Consider the following 23,799-nt stretch of genomic DNA (forward strand, 5'->3'; position numbering starts at 1 on the left):
GTCAATGAGACTTCATAAGAAAGTGGTAGAAAAGTTAAACAGAATTTGAATAAACAAAGGGAAGTGCAAGCAGGAGATAACAGCATACACAGAACCACAGTTGTGGGCATGGTGGAGATAGCTTTGGAAGCAACGGATGACAGTATAAGGCAAAATAAGATATAAAAATTAACACTTTGATTTTTTCATTAGTGTAACATAGTACCTTGGTTAAGTCCCCAAAATGGTATTTTTATATTGTTTATCATAGCTTTGTGTAGACTTGCTTTAATACCGTGTTATTCCTATTACAAAATGAATAAATACTTTCTATGAAAAGATCAAGTGATACAGACACATATACAATAGAAAGCATAGCTTCCTGCATCTCATGGACAAGAGTTACCTACTATTAACTCTTTAGAGTATGCTATATTAATAGGATAGATTTTTTTTCTATACAGACTAGTTTATATGAGTGTTTTTGTTGCTTTCGTTAACATTAAATGTATTCTGAAATTATCTTTTTCACCACATCTTCGTATACATTGTTCCATTTTTGCCTTTAAACACACATGCATATATACTAAATTAGATCACATTGTTCTGTATTTTCCCTCATTAACAATATTTATAAACTTTTCCTTTATCATCTTTACTCAGCTACAAGACAACTGTTAACATTTTAAAACAGTTGTGAAAGTTGTGTTTATCCAATATCTCAATAATACCAGTAATGCAACTCTGAGCATTTATCTTTGCATACTTTTGTGAATAGTTCAATGAAATATATGTCTAGAAGTAGAAAAGCTATTGGGATTTTGGAAGATTAGGATTGATGTATATATACTGTGTGTATGTGTGCTAAGTCACTTCAGTGATGTCCAACTCTTTGCGACCTCATGGACTGTAGCCTGCCATGTTCCTTTGTCCATGGGATTCTCCAGGCAAGAATACTAGAGTGGGTTGCAGTTCCCTCCTCCAGGATATATACACTACCATGTTTAAAATAGGTAATTAGTGGGAACCTGCTGTATAGCACAGGGAGCTCAACTCTGTGTGTTTACATATATATATATATGTAAAGAACCCATCTGTTAATGCAGAAGACATAAGAGACATGGGTTTGATCCCTGTGTCAGAAAGATCCCTTGGAGGAGGGCATGGCAACCCACTCCAGTATTCTTGCCTGGAGAATCCAATGGGCAGAGCAGTCTTTTGGGATAGAGTCCATAGGGTCTCAAAGAGTCGGACATGACTGAAGCAACTTAATATGTATGCACACACATATACGTTTAATTTAAATTCAATTCCTATAAACAACATATGAGACGACTTGTTTCATGTCTCTGAAGAATATGTTGTAGCATTATTGTCTTTAACATGTGCTGGTTAATTACTTGCTACTTTGTATCAGATACTTATTATAGAAAAGACCCTATGTTAATTTTTAATATAAATTAATCCATAATACTCATAAAAGCTCTAAGATATGTCATCTTTCTTCAAACGAGGAAACTGAAGCAAAGGGATAGTAGAAATTGCTAAGTCACACAAGTGGTACATGGCAGAACATGGATTCCAGCCCAATTTGTCTCTACAATCTTCCTTTTAACTATAATTCCATTATGGTACTGGCATGCAACCTCAGTTTTAATACAAATGAAAAGTACATAGCAAAATTAAATAATGAATCTAAGTTCACTCAGTAGATACAGAGCCAGAAATTTGCCTCTCCAGTAGTAATTGAATTAGTTAACATATAATTTGCTTGCCTCCTTTGTCAAAGATAAGGTGTCCATAGGTGCATGGATTTATCTCTGGGCTTTCTATTTTGTTCCATTGATCTATAGTTCTGTCTTTGTGCCAGTACCATGCTATCATGATGACTGTGGCTTTGTAGTAGAGCCTGAAGTCAGGCAGGTTGATTCCCCCAGTTCCATTCTTCTTTATCAAGATTGCTTTGGAGCCTATTATACAGAGCAAAGTAAGCCAGAAAGAAAAACACCAATACAGTATACTAACACATATATATGGAATTTAGAAAGATGGTAACAATAACCCTGTATACGAGACAGCAAAAGAGACACTGATGCATAGAACAGTCTTTTGGACTCTATGGGAGAGGGAGAGGGTGGGATGATTTGGGAGAATGGCATTGAAACATGTATAATATCATATATGAAACGAGTCACCAGTCCAGGTTCGATGCACGATACTGGATGCTTGGGGCTGGTGCACTGGGACGACCCAGAGGGATGGTACGGGGAGGGGGAAGGGTTCAGGATGGGGAACACTTGTATACCTGTGGTGGATTCATGTTGATACATGACAAAACCAATACAATATTGTAAAGTTAAAAAATAAAAAATATATATAATTTACTACAGTCTAATTTTTTAATGACTTATGGTATAAAAGTCAAAACCATCTATCAAGACAATTTAAGAGAAACCTCACCAAAAAGTCATCAGTGATTCACAAATCTAGGAGCAATTTTTAATGTTACAGTTACCTTTATAAAGCTAACATAAAACATTTCACAATGCTAGAGATTTCTAAGTGCAGGTATGCCAATTATGAATGCATTGAATTATATTCTTATGGTTTGGGCCAGTTCAGTTACCTCAATTATTCATAGTTCTATTTCTGTGATCACGTTTTGAGAAGTGTGATACCAACATGTCACCACAGATTCATGCCCCACGAAAATATGCAAATATGATTTTGAAAAATGCAAATAAGGATCCATAACCCATGCCCATCCATAAAGGAAGCTTGATTGTGTCTCTTTAGGCAACATTTTTACTTGTTTTTGTGCAACATTAGACAATATTTAAGAAACTGAGAATTGGTACTTAGGCTTCTAAGGAAGTGAACATGTTAAAAAGCAGAAGGTGACATAAAAAAAAAAAAAAATAGGGCTGAGAAATGTGCCTGTCAAATAAGCATATGGCTGTCTAGCCACAGGATTTTCTGGTGTTGTTTTGGGGTGCACCCTTATATCCTTAACATAGCTTTCTTTAATTGTAAACATTAGCATAATTACTTCATACACACACACACACACATATATGTGTATACATGTATATAGGAACAGAAAATCATATGTAGATAATATGTATGTGAATAATTTGTTGCTTTGCTTCTGAATGTTGGACATACTGATACATTGAGTATGCATTCCTAGATACTATATTTTATATATCAATATATAGTGATGCATGTGCCTATATATTTATAGATAAACCCATATGGATATATAAAAATAGAAATTGTGAAGTAATCAGTATATTACAGATGCTTGAAAATGGAATGTTGGTCTTTCATTTCCTGAGATCATTTTGCTCTCTGTATGAAACTTGCACATTTGTAGAGACATGGCATGAGAATACTGAGAAAATTTAAAACTTAAAATAACATTGATTTCCTTGAGTCTCTATGCATTTTGATATGCTTTTAGCATTTACACACAGAAAATCCATAAATTTAAAAATACTATGAAATGTGGAAAATAAAACACCACAATGTGAGGTTTTATGATTGCTAATATTCTTGGCAAGTATCTCACAGCAGGGTGTTGTAAAACAGTGAATATAAGCATCTGGGTCAAAACCTATAGCATAATTAATAGCAAACACTGGTGGAAACAAGGGTTTGATGAGCTTCCTACATTTCTTATTTAGATATATTTTACATGAAATTTTATGTATTTCTGTATCTGATGCTTCTGTGAACTCATCTGAAATCACTCAGGTGATTTCTGACTTCTGTATAAAAATAAAGGTATTCCTCATAGGTTAGAGAGATTATTGACTACTTTGCTCATTAGTCTAACCTAACAAACAAAAAAATGTAGTGGAGACTATTCTAATCTGGGATTGTAGGGCTGTGAAATTATGATAACTAAACTCATAAAGGCCTTTATTTTAATTATCTTTTTTTAATGTTTTTTAAAATGTATTATTATTATTATTATTATTTTTTACTTTACAATATTGTATTGGTTTTGCCATACATCAACATGCATTTAGACAGACCATCCAATTATTTAATTGTTGTTTAGTCACTAAATCGTATCTGACTCTTATTTCCTACATCTTAAGGAAATATCTACTGTAAGGAGATAAGACTGAACCAAGGAAACAAATTACTTATTAATTATTTTCAATCCTAATCAGTTTCTGGTCTCATAAGACCTATCTTATTACTCACCTTATACAGTCATTAGAGACAGTACTAAGACCTGGTCACAGCATATTCTTCCTTACTGCAGGAGATATAGTAAATTTAGCTATACCAGATCAATGGGGCTTCCCCAGTGGCTTAGCAGTAAAGAATTTGCCTGCAATGCAGGAGACATGGGTTCAGTCCCTGGGTCCGTAAGATCACCCCTGGGAAATCCCATAGACAGAAGAGCTGGGCAGGCTACAGAACATGGGGTGGCAAAGAGGTGGACACTATTGAAGCAACTGAGCATGCATGATTAATAGACTTCTGGAGGCCTTTTGGGGGCCTTTATATATATATATATATATATATATATATATATATATATATTTCTCTTTTATATCTTTCACCCAGTTTCAGTAATTGTATTTGCTACACTAACTCTACAAATCTCTCTTTCCCTTCATTCTAAAGCTTTAATATATATTTTCAGCTTTAATGTACATATTTTTAATGTATATCTCATTATAGTCTGTTAAATATGACAACACATTTTTCAAAATCTGGAAATTTAGCGTTATTAAATGCTATGCCCTGATGTACATTCCATACTATACATCTGCCTAATGCGATCAGTCCCTTCAGTCTTGTCCTACTCTTTGAAACCCCATGGACCATAGCCTGCCAGGCTCCTCTGTTCACTGGGATTTTCCTTGCAAGAATACTGGAGTGGGTTGCCATGCCTCCTTCAGGGGATCTTCCCGACCCAGGAGTTGAACCTGTGTCTCCTGCCTCTCTTGCACTGCAGGCAGATTCTTTACCACTGAGCCACTGGGGAAGCTCCTAATCTGCCTCAGCAAATTTAAGCTTGTATCAATATTATAAACAATATAAACAGAGATCTGTTAAATTTAGAAGGATCTGAGTTTTTATCTGTCAACTGTAGAAAAAGGCACAAAATGAAAGTTGTGAATTGTTTTATTGGGAGCAAAATGAAGACTATAGCCTGAGAGACAATGTCAGAAAATTCTGAGAGACTGCTCCCAAGAGTTAGGGGTAATTTCGGCATTATGTATGATTTTAGTGGACAGACCTTGCAGTCAAGCACACATTTTGACAAAGGCTGGTTGCTACTTTAACAAGAAGGTTGTTAATAGTCAGGAGGAGCAGATTCATCATTAATGAGTTAAGCACTTTCTAGATATTAGAAAATGCTAGAATTTGGGCTCATAAAATCTTCTAAAAATATTTAACTGTCTGAAGTCCTGTTCTGTAAGTTTTTCTCAGATCGCAGAGTGACTCATTCCTGATCTCCACTGTGACCTCTTTTCAGGATGTGTTGAAGACCAGTGACTACAGTAGGTAGTGACTTAATCCTTGTAGAGGCAGATGGCAAGTGTCAATTTTTAGTTGTCATATCCTGTTTATAAGGTCACAAGTTAGCATGTTTCATGTATATATGTCTATGATAGCATATATATAAGTACAAGCTATAAGTGAAAGTCACTCAGTCGTGCCTGACTTTTTGCGACCCCATTGACTATACAGTCCATGGAATTCTCCAGGGAAGAATATTGGAGTGGGTAGCTGTTTCCTTCTCCAGGAGATCTTTCCAACCCAGGGACTGAACCTAGGTCTCCTGCATTGCAGACAGATTCTTTACCAGCTAAGCCACAAGGGAAGTCCAAGAATGCTGGAGTGGGCAGCCTATCCCTTCTCCTGCAGATCTTTCTGACCCAGGAATCAAACTGGGTTCTCCTGCATTGTAGGCAGATTTTTTACCAACTGAGCTACCAGGGAAGCCATATATATATATATATATATATATATATATATATATATATATATATGTATGTATACACACATTATGTAATGTATATATAAATATAGAGAGAGATATGTGTAAATATATATAATAAATCTGTGTATATATAATAAATGTATATATAGTGTGGATGTCTCTGCCTGTGTCCATATGTGTATTAAAGTGTCTAGCTTTGAGTCACAGATTTACTCATTGCAAAATCAGCAGCTAGTGCAACAGTTTGAATAAGTTGCCCAAGGCTCAAATGCAGCAGCATAAAAACATAGTGTAGAACAGGTTGTATCTGCACATGCAGTGAGATTTGTTGTAGAAGAGTGATCTCAAAATAAGACGATCTGACTACTCCTCCACTGCAAAGAGAGAAGTTTTATCATTATTCTGGAATCTATTTGGGGAAGGAGAGGACTCTGTCTTTACTCTATAAGTTAATGAAGGCCTAAGTTAGTTGTTTAAGGGGAGAAAATAACTTTTAAAGTGAATATATCCATTGATATGTGTTAGTATACTGTATTGGTGTTTTTCTTTCTGGCTTACTTCACTCTGTATCATAGGCTCCAGTTTCAGAGACAGCAAAAGAAACACAGATGTATAGAACAATCTTTTGGACTCTGTGGGAGAGGGAGGGGGGATGATTTGGGAGAATGACATTAAAACATGTATAATATCATATAAGAAACGAATTGCCAGTCCAGGTTCAATGCAGGATACAGGAAACTTGGGGCTGGTGCACTGGGATTACCCAGAGGGATGGTATGGGGAGGGAGGTGGGAGGATGGGGAACACGTGTACACCCATGGTGGATGCATGTTGATGTATGGCAAAACCAATACAATATTGTAAAGTAAAAATAATAATAATAATAATAATAATAATAATTTTTTAAAAAGTGAATATATCATACCAGGTTCTAGATATTTATAAATGAATGCCTTACCTTTGAGAAAAAAAAGAAAAAGTATAACAACAGTGAGAACTTCAGAGTTTCTATATCCAGGACATGTGGGAATGGCAATGCCATTAGAAAAGTGACTAAGACACTTGTCTTGATAAGGCATTTTTGGGAACATTCTTATTTTTACTAAGTTTGGAGGCTTTGTGGTCTGATAATATTTATAGGGGGAATTCCTTCTCCCTCTGCCTTGTACCATTCTTTTGAGGAAACTGAGGTTTAATTGAAATGTAAACAAAAAGAATTACTGAACTTCTATAAAATTTAGAGGCCTGGATGACAAATACAACAGCAAGTTATGTTAATCAATGTTCTCAGTTCTGTAAACATTGCTATAAATCAACTAAAATTAATAATGTGGCAGTTTGTTATTAAAATTCATTTTAAAGCATGTCAGCTGAAAAAAAAAAAAAAGAAACATGATGACTTCACATGGAAATAACAAGTTAATCTAAATTGTAACTCATTGAGTTTGTTCAGTATTGGTTCCTAGTTGCTCTAAGATAGCTCTCCTTCATAGTGAAAAAAAAAAGTATTTTGTAATAGTAAACATACTACAGTCTCTCATAATACTCTTGCCTGGAAAATCCCATGGGCAGAGGAGCCTGGTAGGCTGCAGTCCGCGGGGTCGCTAAGAGTCAGACACAGCTGAGCAACTTCACTTTCACTTTTCACCTTCATGCATTGGAGAAGGAAATGGCAACCCACTCCAGTGTTCTTGCCTGGAGAATCCCAGGGACGGGGGAGCCTGGTGGGCTGCCGTCTATGGGGTCGCACAGAGTCGGACATGACTGAAGCGACTTAGCAGCAGCAGCAGCAGCAGCAGCAGCAGAGTCTCTCATATCATTTCTAACTTTATATAAAAGGGGCTAAAAAACAAAAATGTAATTTTTTTTTTCTGAATGTTGATTCAATGAGTCTTTAAGTGAGGAAAACATACCCAAAGGTGAGACAGTAAAGACAAAAATAAAAGAAAGATACTGGAATTGTCTTTAGAAGATAGGCAAATATAAAGAGAGACTTGATGCCCTATAGATAATTAAAGCAGGAGAAAATCTGGAGGTTTTGAAGCAAGCTGACATGCATAGTGTCTTAGGTAACCTGAGGCAGATCAGCTCAATGATTGAAATAGGAAGGATTTATCTGGATTAGTAGGATAGACAGAAAAGTTTCTGAGGAAGGAAAAATGAATAAGACAGTACTAAGAGTAAACTAGGGGATGGTAGGATTGGTATTGTATGTTTTTGTGTATACAACTGTGTGCATGATTGCATGCTAGTCGCTTCAGTTGTATCCAACTTTTTCTTGATCCTATAGACTATATCCCATCAGGCTTCTCTGTCCATGGAATTCTCCAGGCAAGAATATTGGAGTGGGTTGCCATGCCCTCCTCCAGGGGATCTTCCCAACACAGGGATCAAACTCATGTCTCCTGCATTGTAGGTGAATTCTTTACCCACTGAACCACCTGAGAAATCCACATACGTGTGGGAGAGTTTAATTTGTATTGTGTATTTGATTTCTAGAGGTATCATAACAAAACACCACGAAGTATGCATGTCTTAAAACAGCAGAAATTTGTTGCCTCACCATTTGGGAGGCTTGAGGTCCAAAACTAAGACATCAGCAAGGCCATGTTCTCTCTAAAACCTATATGGAAAAACCCTTCCTTGCCTCTTTATAGTTTCTGATGGCTTGCCTGTAATGCTTTGCATTCCTGGCTCGTACTTGCACAACTTCCATCTATGCCTCTCCCGTTGCATGACATTCTCTCCTCATGTGTCTGTTTCTCTTCCATTCTGATTATCATGGCATCAGCTATATGGGGCTAAAGACCCACATTATGCATTATGACTTAAAATTAACTTATTTATATTTCAGCATTCGTATTTCTAAATAATATCACATTTGAGATCTAGAGATTAGGGCTTTAACATAACATTTTTGGGAACATAGTATAACCCATGGTATGTAGGAAAGAAGTATTCATTGATGAAGAGTTCCATGTGCTTCCAGATACCACCATCAAAGCATGCAAATGGTACTGTACTGATATTAGTTATTATATATATGGATTGGGGAACTATTTATTATCAATTATTGTTTTAAGATGACCTAATATCAGTTGTGTAGAAGGCAATGGCAACCCACTCCAGTACTCTTGCCTGGAAAATCCCATGGATGGAGGAGCCTGGTAGGCTGCAGTCCATGGGGTCGCTAAGAGTCAGGCCCGACTAAGGGACTTCACTTTCACTTTTCACTTTCACGCATTGGAGAAGGAAATGGCAACCCACTCCAGTATTCTTGCCTGGAGAATCCCAGGGACAGAGGAGCCTAGTGGGCTGCCGTCTAAGGGGTCGCACAGAGTCGGACACGACTGAAGCGACTTAGTAGCAGCAGCAGCAGCAGCAGCAATACCAGTTGTTGGAGAAGGAAATGGCAACCCACTCCAGGTTCTTGCTTGGAGAATCCCAGGGACAGAGGAGCCTAGTGCGCTGCCATCTAAAGGGTCGCACAGAGTCGGACATGACTGAAGTGACTTAGCAGCAGCAGCAACAGCAGCAATACTAGTTGTAGTAATTTTATTCTACGAAATATCTTAAATGCATTAGTATGCCAAGATATTCAATGCAACATGGTATGAGGTACAAAAAAAAACAAATGTAAAACATTAAGTAAAACTATTAAATACACAATAGTCTTACTGACAAGAAAGATTTTGTAGTAATTAAAATGTAAGGAAAATAGTTATCATAAAGATTATGTCTAATGTTACAAAGTGAATTAAATAAAACTTATGTACACAATATAATTCTACAGTTGTTACTCTGTCGCTAACTAGTATCCAACCCTGTGTGACCCTATGGACTACAGCACTCCAGGCTCCCCTGTCCTTCAATATATCCTAGAGTTGGCTCAAATGCATGTCCATTGATTCAGAGAAGATATCTAACCACCTCATCTTCTACCACCCCCTTGCCATTTTGCCTTCAACCTTCCCCAATTTCACAGTCTTTTTCAATGAGTTGACTCTTCGCATCAGGTGGCCAAAGTATTGGAGCTTCAGCATCAGTCCTTCCAATGAATATTCAGGTTTGATTTCCTTTAGGATTGACTGGTTTAATCTCCTTGCAGTCCAAGGAATACTCAACAGTATTTTCAAGCACAGAAGCTCAAAAGTATTAATTCTTTGGCACTCAGACTTCTTTATGGTCCAAATCTCACATCCATACATGACTACTGGAAAAACATTAGTTTTAAGTACATGGACTTTTGTCAGTAAAATGAAGTGTCTGTTTTTTAATACGCTGCCTAGGTTTGTCATAACTTTCCTTCCAAGGAGCAAGTATCTTAATTTCAAGGCTGCAGTCACCATTCACAGTGATTTTGGAGTCCAAGAAAATAAAACCTGTCACTGCTTAATTTTTTCCCCCTGTGTTTGCCATGAAGTGATGGGACTGGAAGCCATGATCTTAGTTTTTTGAATGTTGAATTTTAAGCCAGCTTTTATACTCTCCTTTTTCACCCTCACCAAGAGGCTCTTTAGATCCTCTTCAGTTTCTGCCATTTAGAGTGGTATCATCTGCATATCTGAAGTTGTTGATATTTCTCCCTGAAATCTTGATTCCAGTGATTCATCCAGCCCCATATTTGGCATAATGTACTCTGCATATAAATTAAATATGCAGGGTGACAATATACAGTTTTATCTTACTCCTTTTCCAGTTCTGAACCAGTCTGTTGTTCCATGTCTGATTCTAACTGTTGCTTCTTGACTTGTATACAAGTTTCTCAGGAGACCAGTAAGGTCAAGACCTTACCTCATCTCTATAAGAATTTTCCACAGTTTGTTGTGATCATACAATCAAAAGCTTTCTCATAGTCAGTGAAGCAGAAATATATATATATATATTTTTTTTCTTTTTTCCTAGAATTCCCTTGCTCTCTAGAGATCCAGTGGATATTGACAACTTGATTTCTTGTTCTTCTGCCTTTTCTAAATCCAGCTTGTATATCTGAAAGTTCTCAGTTCACATACTGCTGAAGCATAGCCTGAAAGATTTTGAGCATTACTTTGGTAGCCTGTGAGATGAGTACAATTCTACTGTAGTCAAACATTCTTTGGCATGACCCTTCTTTGGGATTGGAATGAAAACTGATTTTTTCCAGTCCTGTGACCACTGCTGAGTTTTCCAAGTTTGCTGACAGACTGGGTGAAAATCATTAGCAGTATCATTTCATCAAGGTTTTGAATGGCTCAGCTGGAATTCCATCACCTCCACTAGCTTTGTTTATAGTAATTCTTTCACTGACTTCACATTCCTGGATGTCTGGCTCTAAGTGAGTGACCACACCATCATGGTTATCCCACTCAGTAAGACTGTTTTTGTATAGTTCTTCTGCATGTTCTTGCCACCTCTTCTTAAACTCTTTGCTGTGGTTAGTCCTTATGGTTTCTGCCCTTTATCATTCCCATTCATGCATGAAATGTTCCCTTGATATTTTCTTGAAGAGATATCTAGTCTTTCCTTTCCTATTGTTTTCCTCTGTTTCTTTGCATTGTTCATTTAAGACGTCCTTATTATCTCTCCTTGCTATTCTCTGGGATCCTGCAATCAGTTGGGAATATGTTTTCCTTTCTCACTTGCCTTTCACTTCTCTTCTTTCCTCAGCTATTCAGAATGCCTCCACAGATGACCACTTTTCCTTGTTGCATTTCTTTCTCTTTGGGATTATTTTGGTCAGTCTCCTGTAACATGTTATGAACCTTTGTCCATAGTTCTTCAGACACTCTGTCTATCAGATCTAATCCCTTTAATCTATTGGTCACTTCCACTGTATAATCATAAAGGATTTAATTTAGGTCATATCTGAATGGTATAATGGTTTTCCCTGCTTTCTTAAATTTAAGCCTGAATTTTGCAATAAGGAGCTGATGATCAGAGACACAGTCAGCTCTAGGTCTTTTTTTTTTTTTTTTTCATTAACTGTATAGAGCTTCTCCATCTTTAGTTGCAAAGAATATATCCAATGTTGTTTCAGTATTGATCATTTGGTGATGTCCATGTGTAGAGTCATCTTTTGTGGGAAATGAGTTTTTGCTATGACCAGTGTATTCTCTCTGCAAAACTCCATTAGCCTTTGCCCTGCTTTATTTTGTATCCCAAGGCCAGGTTTGTCTGTTATTCCAGGTATCACTTGACTTCTTACTTTTTCTTTCCAATCCCCTGTGATGAAAAAGACATCTTTTCTTGCTGTTAGTGTTACTGAAAGGAATGTGTGTGGGGTCTGGGCACTTGTTGCTTAAAAGCCAATAAACAGGCCAAGTTGATGGAAAGGAAAGTTTGTTTTATTTTAGATGCTGACAACTGAGGGTAGATGGTGGGTCAACTCTCCCACTTCCCCCAAAAAGTAGGGGATGAGAGCTTTTATAGACAAAGCTGGGTGGAGGAGTTATATGCAGAAACAGCACAGTCATCTGTGACAGTCATCTTCAGATTGGTCATCAATGGTCTGACCAGCATCACCTTGATTGTTTTAAGTCCAATTAATCTTCAGTTTCAGCCATTTGTTCCTATTGCTTGTGTGGTCAGCTCAAAATTGTGGCATCTCATTTCTTGGGTACAGTCTGATCATCATGCAGTTAACTTCTCCACCTGATGTTTTGGAAGCTATAAGACAGCTCACAGGATATGGCTCAGAATATCTATAGCCCTTGAGAAAGAAGAAGTAAAAGTTCCTGACTATGCTTAATGACTACATCATTATTATTTAATCTCCTTTGACAGTTTTTCTTTGTTTTAGCATTTCTCACTTTTCTGGTTAAGCTTAATTTTTTACTAGAGCTTTCCACAGTCAAAAGGCAAACAGAGGAAATGGTGGGAGGGCAATAACCTCATAGTCCTGCTTCATTTCATTAGTTCTAGAAGGTCTTATAGATCTTCATAGAAACAGTCAACTTCAGCTTCTTCAGCATTAGTTGTTGGGGCATAGACCTTGATTACTGTGATGTTGAATGCTTTGCCTTGGAAAGGAACTGATATCATCCTGTCATTTTTGCAGTTGAACCCAAGTACTGCATTTCAGACTCTTGTTGATTATGAGGTTACTCCATTTCTAGTAAGGGATTCTTGCCTACAGCAGTAAGATATAATGATCATCTGAATTAAATTCACCTATTCCCATTCATTTTAGTTCCTCAATTCCTCAGATGTTGAAGTTTAGTGTTGCCATCTACTGCTTGACCATATCCAATTTACCTTGATTAATGGAACTAACATTCCAGGTTCCTACCAATATTGTTTCTTACAGCATGGAGCTTTATTTTCACCTCCAGACATATCCACAACTGAGGGTTGTTTCTAATTTGGCATAGCCACTTTGTGCTTTCTGGAGCTATTAGTAATTGCCCTCTGCTCTTCCCCCAGTAACAGCTTCTGACATGGGGCCTCATTTTCTATTGTTATATATTTTTGCCTTTTTGTGCTGTTCAGGAGTTTTCATGGCAGGAATATTGAAGTGGTTTTCCATTCCCTTCTTTAAAGGACCACATTTTTTCAGAACTCTTCACTATGACCCGTCTGTCTAGGGTGGCCCTGCATGGCAAGGCTCAAAGCTTCATTGAGTTAAGTAAGTCCCTTTGCCATGTGATCCATGAAGAAGAATTCTACAGTTAAAATGGAACAGTGGATGCAAAAACTAGGCTAAAATGTTAGTACGTGCTTTGGAGGGATATGAAGTACTTGATACATTTCTGTGATTTTTCTCCATTGTATTGATTTTTGGCAAAAAGTATAAGGTGTTGATAAGAGAGAAAATGTAAAATTTTGGTGGTTAAAATAAAAATTTATTTTGGTTTTAGGAGTAAATCCATCTATCTTACCCACCTTGATTTTCTAAAGATAGGACTGAATCTATGTTGCAGGTCATCTTTTTTACAACTTTGATGAAGACTTGTCACTTAGCATGGAACAAAAAGTTGATTATAGGCATTATGCTTGAATAGGGTGAAGGTGTTTATTTAATGACAGTCACCTGGAACATAAATGAAAAACTTTCAGGAGAAATTATGACCAAATATGTCTGATGTGATTTTCTCCCAAAGAATAAAAACAGTAAAGGATTGTATTCCCTTTTACAAAATATATACTCGAGTGGTTCTGTCATTCTAATATACAAGACACTACATCAAACTGGGGTTGCATGTATATACAGAGAACATATTTTTCTATAAGTGAAATAAACAATAAAAAATACAAATCAAGCCTATATCAACCTACATCCTGCACATCTGGACATAATCTATTGAATTAAAAATTGTTAAAATATTCATGAACATAAAACAAATTAGTGCTAATAACAAAAGTGGCATCATTTGTCTCATTATTATCTAGTATGTAAATTTGTTCCCTAGGCACAACAGTTTTAATTCTCTAGATGTATCTTCAGGCACTTATTTCCATTTTTCTAAGTTATTTGCTTACATGCTTATTTCTTAATTTAGATTTTAGACATTAGTCATTGACTCCCTATTATGTATGATAATTAAGGGTATTGGCTCACTTTAATATCTTTTCCACACACACACACACGATTTTACCTCCCCACACTACATGAGTTATGCCATGTGCGTGCTAAGTCCCTTCAGTTATGTCCAACTCTTGGCGAGCCTATGGACTGTAGCCTGCCAGCTCCTCTGTCCATGGAATTTCCCAGGCAAGAATACTAGAGTGCATTGTCATTTCCTTCTCCAGGGGATTTTCCCAACCCAGCAATCAAACCCTTGTACCTTGCCTCCTACATTGGCAAGCAGGTTCTGTGTCACTAGCACCACCTGGAAAGCCTGAATTATGCCATATTTTCGGTAGATTGATATTTATATTATTATGGCTATGTAAATAGCATTCTCATCTCAGTTGAAGAGTATATTATGATAATCTTCTTATAAATTTCCCCACAAATTTATAGCTTTGTGTGTGTGTGAAGTCACTCAGTCGTGTCTGACTCTTTGCGACCCCATGGACTGTAGCCTATCAGGTTCCTCCATCCATGGGATTTTCCAGGCAAGAATACTGGAGTGGGTTGCCATTTCCTTCTCCAGGAGATCTTCCCGACCCAGGGATTGAACCCAGGTCTCCCGCATTGTAGGCAGACGCTTTACCGTCTGAACCACCAGGGAAGCTAGCATTTTTAAATTTTGCTGATTTTCTTTACAAATTTACCAATTTTCTCCAAATGCTCTAATATCTGTTAATATTTTTCAAAACATTTAAGTATGTTAAATAATATTGAAGTCCATTGTTTCATAATGGCCTTCCTAATTTAGCTACCCATCATCCTGCCTAAAATGGATGAACTATGTCTAGGTGTGGTACTGACTGCATCCAGATCCCTTCTCAACTTGTGTCCTGGACAATAACCTCTGATTGTAAGATCTGCAATTTTCCTCTTTAAAGTTTTTGTTTCCTTTTTACTTTGAAAAAAAAAAAAAAGTCTGAGAAATAGTGTATGTCCAGTAATCTTTTTTCTTTTGACACTAGTTCTTCTTTAAGAGAACAGTTCATTATCTCTAGAAATCATCATCACCATCATCACCATCTTTTGATGATTCATACTCTATTCTTCTCTTTCCCCATCTGGAAGACTCTATTGGCCAGATGTTAGATCTTTTCTTTTGATTCTCCACTTCTGTTTTATTTTTTTTATTTTCCATCGTTTCAAATTTTTGCTCTAACCTACTTTATATTGCAGTCTTTGTATAATAGCTAGGATGAATGCTAGATTTGGAAACAAGCAACTCACATTTCAGCAGTTTAACACAATAGAGTTTTATTTTTTTATGCTAACTAGGATATTCCTTGTTGACCAGTTCTCTTGGGTGACTGTTGTAAGTAGAAAACTAGGGAGAAAGGCATTATGCTTAACATCTCCACTGAGTTCTAGGCCCCCAAAGACTTAGATGTACCAAGAAGGTAATGGCATACAGTGTATTGTATGGACAGGTTGGACATTTCCTATATTGTTTCTACCATTGTGCAGAACATAGCCACACGTCTCCAACTTTAAGCAAGAGGGTTTGTGTAATGTGGTTTAGCTTAGTGCCTAAAAAGATAAGAGCTAGATGTCAGTAATATATACAATCTCTAAGTCACAGTAATTGCTGCCCATGTAGACACATGTTTCTCAGTCAAACTAATCTGGAAGTCAAACTACTTTCACCAACCTGATGCATTGACAACAATAGCATTTATGAAATAGTATTTCTCTTTCTCTATACTCCTTAATACCATATAAAACATCCAGATTCCATTCAAATATAGGTCTAAGTATGTAATTGCTCTATGGATTCACAGGCACTTTTTCAAACGTGTTCACAAGGAAGGTTTTCTCAGTTGCCACATTGTATCTAGTACAATTTATAGTGTTCTGTTCTAGTCTTACTCCATTCATTGATGCCTATTTCCTAAGACATTCTTAAGGTGTTTGTACCAATGTTTGGTTTTCTACTTCTGTATAACTGTGAAAAGAATGATTATACCACTTCACCAGAATGGCAATGTTTGTAGTTACAAGTAAAATATTAGCTACTAGCCAGACCCTATACTTAATATTTTCATTCTCATAGTATCTCCCTGACTATAGAGAGCAACAATTACAAGAAACAGGCATCCTTTACTATTTAAATATCTCTTCTTACCCTATTCCATCTGTTCATTTGCTTGCAGCAGAAACCAGCTCTGTATAATTTGATGCTGATGCTCTGGCCCCTGAAAATCTGTCCCTAAGTAACTGATCACTTGAATAAAAATGGCTCAATAATTGTCTATCAACTGGGAATTTGAAATTGAAGCAGGAACTGCTTAGTTTAGGTTTTGATTTATTTTTGAATTGATATATTTCAAAATTGACTTTTTTAAAAGACATTTTTCTGCCCATGTGAACTTATAAGTCAATAAGACCCCTAGAGTTGAAGAAAGCTGAAACTACACACAATATAAAGTTTGAGTGACTTACTGGCTTTTTCACAGGGCTCTAGGACTTGATTTCAGTCCACTTGAAACTTCAGGTATACTCCCATTTTTATGGTAGTGTCATCGTTGTGTCTGACTCTTGCAACCCCAAGGACTGTAGCCCACCAGGCTCCTCTTTCTATAGGATTTCCTAGGCAAGAATACTGGAGTGCGTCACCATTCCCTTCTCCGGGTAATCTTCCCAACCCAGAGATCAAACCCAAGTCTCCTTCAATGCAGGTGGATATTTTACTGCTGAGTCACCAGGGAAGCTCCCTCCCCCGATTCTCATGAGACAATTTCTAATACTTCTTCTTACTAACAAGTTCCTTTTTTATATACACAAGTTCTACCAGATTCAAATATTCATGATATGATCATAAATATAATTCCTATTTTCAGAGATCTAAATGAAGGCAAAGGAAGGTGTGTTTAATTTTCAAAATTTACATAGCTTATGATTTGAGAGGCAATAGAAAGAGCTCAGTTATCTTGAATGCAAAGTTTGTGCTTTTTCTCTCAAATAATACTGCATCCAGAAATGTTTGACTTTCACAAAATTCTTAAGACATGTGAGTTGAAGAAGGTACAAAGAATTTATTATAAATTAATGATAGTATAGGTATGAATATTTAGTTGAAATTTGAATATCAGTGGGTTAATATATATTTATCTTGATTAAGCCATGTAGTAAAGAACAGCAATGCCTGTAGGGAATATTGTCAATTAGAAAATAACAAATTGTACTTCTCTGACACTTGAGTATTTTAGACGTTTGCCCAAGAATATTTGTCATCTTTGTTAAATTTTGAAACTAAAGACAGCTGATTTTTAAAGAATTTAACACGTTAACAAACAGATGTCATAACATATCTTTTTAAAACATGTCATAGACAAGAATAATTATTCTTTCCTCATGGGCGAATCCACTATAAAATGACTATTATTGTAAGATAATATATAGATGGAGAAACACAATTAGAATTAACTATGAGTAATACAGAGAATGTTTTGCTCATGATATAGTAATCATTTCTTTAGAAGATACCTTCTGAAAGATAACAAATAACAAGGCTAATATAACATTGTCAAATGTCACAGAGCATCTTTAGCTAAAGTTGAAATCCTGTACCCAATTTTGGATGACATTAATTCTTATATTTGTTTTCCCAAGTTTATATGCATTTTTTTAATGCAAAGAGATGACTAGATTTAAAAAAAAAGTATAAAAAGTATATGCCATTGTTCTGTTCTTTCTTCTGGACAAAGTAATACTGTGATCCTTTATGAAGAGAGAAGAGGTAGAGATAAAAACAGAAAAAAAACTCATTTAGGAGACTCTGGGCACTACCATCTGCTGAAGTGAAAAATTATGTCACAGTTCTCATATAAAACAGCTTTGTGCTCAGTCGTATCCAACTCTTTGTGACCCTATGGACTGTAGCCCTCCAGTCTCCTCTGTCCATGGAATTGTCCAGGCAAGAATACTGAAGTGGGCTGCCATTTCCTTCTCTAGGGGATCTTCTGGACCCAGGGATCGAACCTGCATCTCTTACATTTGCTGCATTAGCAAGAAGATTCTTTACCATTAACGCCACCTGGGAAGCCCATAAATATTTATTGATATAAGTTAGTCTTTCAACTTTAGATAACCACAGACAAGAAGTAACAGCTTTCTTAAAAGCCATCAGCACAACTGGTACTGCTCTACGAGGTTTTCAGACTAGAGAACCGAACAGATGTGTGACACAATGAAGATTCTAATGTCTGAAAGACTTTTAAGAAACCATCTGATAACTTAGCTCCCTCAAATATGCCTAAGGAGATAACATGAATATTGACTTTATTTTAAATAAATCTTCAAGCTTTATATATCTGGAGGCATTCGGGAAATGAGGTGAAATTGAAGCACAAGGCAACCAACTATTAGATTTAGTCACTTTTAAAATTTTGTCTTAGAAACTTCATTTCCTGGTAACACGTTGAACTGAGTACTTGCATGGACATCTCCCCCTCCTGCAATCCTCTCACTTTATGCAGGAAGATCTTCTTAAATATATTCATGAATTTGTACTGAAGTCAGTCATAGTCAAGTAAGCAGGCATTGAAGGTATTTGCCAAACCTTGTGAATTTCAGTTTAAGTGTTTTCAGATATGTGTGTTTTGGGAGAGAGAACACAAAATCTATATAAGCTTATGTAAGGTATGGTAGTAGTTGTTTAGTCATTAAGTTGTGTCCAACTCTTGTGACCCCATGAGCTGTAGGCTGTTAGGCTCCTCTGTCCAAGGGATTTCCCAGGCAAGAATACTGGAGTGGGTTGCCACTTCCTTTTCCAGGAGACTGTTCCAAGCCAGGTATCAAACCTGTGTCTCCTGCATTGCAGATGGATTCCTTACTGACTGAATAATAAATACCTCCTTATAAAACTATATCCCAAATAAACTAGACAACTAGTACCAACAAAAGAATATTTCTCTATATGGAGCTTATATTTTAGTGGAGGAGGGTATACAAGCAATAAATAAAATAATACACAGTTTATCTGAAAGTGATAAATGTTATAGAGGAAATATGAATCAGCAATAGGTGTAAGAATTATTATTAAATTGACATGTTAAAGAGCTTGGTCAGAAAGAGCTGGTGGACATTTGAACAAAGATCTGAGGTAGATAAGGAATGAATCATGGAGTATCTTGGAGATGTGTGTTACAGGCAAAGAGAATAAACAGTGCAAATGTGCAAGTGCTCTTGCATTTTAGAGAAAAAGCGAGGAGGCTTGTACGGCTGTAGAGTGATTAAAAGCATTAATAGGAGGAGATGTAACTGAAGGAGTAACAAGGGGAAAGATTGTATAAGACCTTTGATGTATGGTGACCATATGTCCAGGATTGTCCAATGCAATCTTCGTTCATACTTCTTGACTAGCATAATTATGACTTGGGAACCCTTTTCATTTTAAAAAATATCCCTGTTTGGATGATATATTATATGGTTACCTTATTTGTTAGGTATTATAAAGATTTTGGTTTCTCTCCTGGATAATACATAAAACCATCAAAGGATTTGATCTGGTAAATCACTTGATTTGACATATATTTTAAAAGGCTCACTCTTTTTTTAAAGAAAAAAAAAATAGAGTGAAACAGAGAAAGAATGGATTTCATTAAACCAGTGAAGGCCATTGTGATTTTCTGGGCTAACAATGGGGGCTCAGATAGGGTTGATTTTAACCTGGATGAAAAGAAAAGACTGGCTGGATTCCAGGTATCTTTGAAGATAAAAATAATGGGATTTAGTAGTATATTGGATGCATATTAGAAAGAAAGAATAAAATCAAGATTACTTTAAGATTTTGCCTGGTGAACAGAACAAGTTATGCTGCATCAACTGAGACTGAGAGATGAGCCAAGTTTGGAAGAGGGATCAGAAGTTCAGCTCTGGACAAAACAAGCTTGCTATAAGTACAAATAAAAAGGTATGGAGCTTGTGGGGAGGATTAGCCTAGAAACATAAACTATAAGATATCATCCTCTGGTTAGTATTTGAACTATGAGATTAGATGAGATTCTCAAACAAGTGAAAATAGATAGAGAATATAAGTTAAACAAAGACTGAGATCTGGAGTAGGCCAAAATTCATCCCAGATATGAAGAAGACTTAGTAGAAAAGGAAGTTAATATTTCAAAAGAGAGTGAGGCTAGGCATTGCTGCAACTACAGTAGGCATGACTACATGAGATTAGAATTAAGCCACCTCGCATTCCTTTATGTTAACAAGAGAAAGGCGGAGTAAAATATATAACAACAATGACACAGTCAACGTGTCTATGATTGGTATTAGAATCACAAAATCTACATTTGCTGTGGGATTATATATTTCATATATTTCCTTCATTGCCTCTTTTTCTTTCTTCACTTCTGTTGGATAAATATTTTTCTGAATTTTATTTTAATAATTTTTAATCTTTCTTTCATGGATTTCATCCTTGGTATATGTGTATCCTAAATAAAAGTATTTAGCTGGGTGGGAATAGGGCTGATCTTTAGCTTGAGCATAATATAATCACCTTTACACAGTATCACATAAAACTGATGTAAATGTAGAACAAATTATTAATCAATATGTGCATCTTTCTGAGTCTTTTTTTTTTATAATACATAACTCAGAATGTCATTTTTAAAATTATACAGGTTGATGAACATAGAACTAATTGCTATGAAGTATGATATAATTGTTTATTTTTATATGTATTTATTTCACTGTGATTGAGAAAAGAAAAATAATGAACTGGTAAACTATTTCACAAATGCTTAAAAAAACTGCCTACACTTTAACCCTGACTCCTTTGGCTTTATTTACATCTAAATTTAAAATCTGCTGGCTAGCTTTTCACAGATCAAGTCGGGTAATTTCCTTAAAAAAAAAAAATTCATTAAAAATAATGACATTGAAATACTTTTTGACTCATTTTTCAATCTTTCATTATATTCTGAGACATTTTGTCCAAAGTCAGGCTTCCTAGTCTTTATGGCAGGTTTCGCCATAAAAGTCACCTGAAACTTTTCAATTCAGACCTATGGACGGAGGTTCATGACATTGTACAGAAGACAGGGATCAAGACCATCCCCATGGAAAAGAAATGCAAAAAAGCAAAATGGCTGTCTGAAGAGGCCTTACAAATAGCTGTGAAAAGAAGAGAAGTGAAAAGCAAAGGAAAAAGGAAAGATATAAGTATCTGAATGCAGAGTTCCAAAGAATAGCAAGAAGAGATAAGAAAGCCTTCCTCAGCGATCAATGCAAAGAAATAGAGGAAAACAACAGAATGGGAAAGACTAGAGATTTCTTCAAGAAAATTAGAGATACCAAGGGAACATTTCACGCAAATATGGGCTTGATAAAGGACAGAAATGGTACGGACCTAACAGAAGCAGAAGATATTAAGAAGAGGTGGCAAGAATACACAGAAGAACTGTACAAAAAAGATGTTCACGACCCAGATAATCACGATGGTATGATCACTCACCTAGAGCCAGACATCCTGGAACGTGAGGTCAAGTGGGCCTTAGAAAGTGAGAGGGAGAGGGTGGGATGATTTGGGAGAATGGCATTGAAACATGTATAATATCATATATGAAATGAGTCTCCAGTCCAGGTTCAATGCACGATACTCGATGCTTGGGGCTGGTGCACTGGGATGACCCAGAGGGAAGGTACAGGGAGGGAGGAGGGAGGAGCATTCAGGATGGGGAACACGTGTATACCTGTGGCAGATTCATGTTGATATACAGCAAAACCAATACAATATTGTAAAGTTAAAAAATAAAATAAATTAAAAAAATAAAAAAAAAGAAAGCATCATTACGAACAAAGCTAGTGGAAGTGATGGAATACCAGTTGAGCTATTTCAAATCCTGAAAGATGATGCTGTGAAAGTGCTGCACTCAATATGCCAGCAAATTTGGAAAACTCAGCAGTGGCCACAGGACTGAAAAAGGTCAGTTTTCATTCCAATCCCAAAGAAAGGCAATGCCAAAGAATGCTCAAACTATCGCACAATTGCACTCATCTCACAGGCTAGTAAAGTAATGCTCAAAATTTTCCAAGCCAGGCTTCAGCAATACGTGAACCATGAACTTCCAGATATTCAAGCTGGTTTAGAAAAGGCAGAGGAACCAGAGATCAAATTGCCAACATCCACTGGATCATTGAAAAAGCAAGAGAGTTCTAGAAAAACATCTATTTCTGCTTTATTGACTATGCCAAAGCCTTTGACTGGGTGGATCACAATAAACTGTGGAAATTTTTGAAAGAGATGGGAATACCATACCACCTGACCTGCCTCTTCAGAAACCTATATGCAGGTCAGGAAGCAACAGCTAGAACTGGACATGGAACAACAGACTGGTTCCAAATAGGAAAAGGAGTACGTCTAGGCTGTATATTTTCACCCTGCTTATTTAACTTATATGCAGAGTATGTCATGCCACATGCCAGGCTGGAAAAAGCACAAGCCGGAATCAAGATTGCCGGGAGAAATATCAATAACCTCAGATATGCAGATGACACCACCCTTATGGCAGGAAGTGAAGAGGAATTCAAAAGCCTCGTGATGAAAGTGAAAGTGGAGAGTGAAAAAGTTGGCTTAAAGCTCAACATTCAGAAAACGAAGATCATGGCATCTGGTCCCATCACTTCGTGGGAACTAGATGGGGAAACAGTGGAAACAGTGTCAGACTTTATTTTTTTGAGCTCCAAAATCACTGTAGAAGGTGATTGCAGCCATGAAATTAAAGGATGCTTACTTCTTGGAACGAAAGTTATGACCAACCTAGGTAAATATTAAAACCAGAGACATTACTTTGCCAGCAAAGGTCCATATAGTGAAGGCTATGGTTTTTCCAGTGGTCACATATGGATGTGAGAGTTGGACTGTGAAGAAAGCTGAGCGCCAAAGAATTGATGCTTTTGAACTGTGGTGTTGGAGAAGACTCTTGAGAGTCCCTTGGACTGCAAGGAGATCCAACCACTCCATTCTGAAGGAGATCAGCCTTGGGATTTCTTTGGAAGGAATGATGCTAAAGCTGAAACTCCAGTACTTTGGCCACTTCATGTGAAGAGTTGACTCATTGGGAAAGACTCTGATGCTGGAGGGATTGGGGGCAGGAAGAGAAGTGGACGACAGAGGATGAGCTGGCTGAATGGCATAACTTACTCGATGGACGTGAGTTTGAGTGAACTCTGAGAGTTGGTGATAAACAGGGAGGCCTGGTGTGCTGTGATTCATGGAATCGCAAAGAGTCAGACAGGACTGAGCAACTGAACTGAACTGAACTGAACTTAACCATAACTATTATCACCAAAGAGG

The sequence above is a fragment of the Bos javanicus genome, chromosome 15 (assembly GCF_032452875.1).
Source record: "Bos javanicus breed banteng chromosome 15, ARS-OSU_banteng_1.0, whole genome shotgun sequence".
NCBI lineage: Eukaryota > Metazoa > Chordata > Mammalia > Artiodactyla > Bovidae > Bos > Bos javanicus.